Source organism: Raphanus sativus, chromosome 8 (assembly GCF_000801105.2).
Source record: "Raphanus sativus cultivar WK10039 chromosome 8, ASM80110v3, whole genome shotgun sequence".
Taxonomy (NCBI): Eukaryota; Viridiplantae; Streptophyta; class Magnoliopsida; order Brassicales; family Brassicaceae; genus Raphanus; species Raphanus sativus.
The window spans coordinates 25754357-25754804 of NC_079518.1; positions in this window are offsets into that span (position 1 = coordinate 25754357).

Consider the following 448-nt stretch of genomic DNA (forward strand, 5'->3'; position numbering starts at 1 on the left):
GTTTTATGTTAGAAAAGGTTAGGGAAAGATTATCGCGGGCTGAATCCCGTAAGAACTTGATGAATGAACTTCGATTTGTATTGATATAATAGAAATGGGATGGTTACAAAAAGATGATCTTTGATGAATACAAGACTATAAAGAATTACAAATAAGAACGTTTCAATGAATGTTGAGTAAGATATGAGTAGGATCGGCCTCCTTCTAGTCTTCGACCTTCTCTTTTTATAGCTTTGGACTTCTTTAGGTTGTTTGCAACTGATCTCCGAGATCCCTCTCCGCTTGAGGTGGAATCTGCAACAGCTTCCCTTGACCGGGTCCTGCGCTCCTTCTGGTTGCGACGTGAGCTTCCTCTTCGTCGTGACCTCCTAGTTAGGATCCTTAGCTTTCAGCCTCCGGTTTTAGCTTAGCTCTCTTTAGACTTCAGGACTCGTGATGGGCTTGTCGT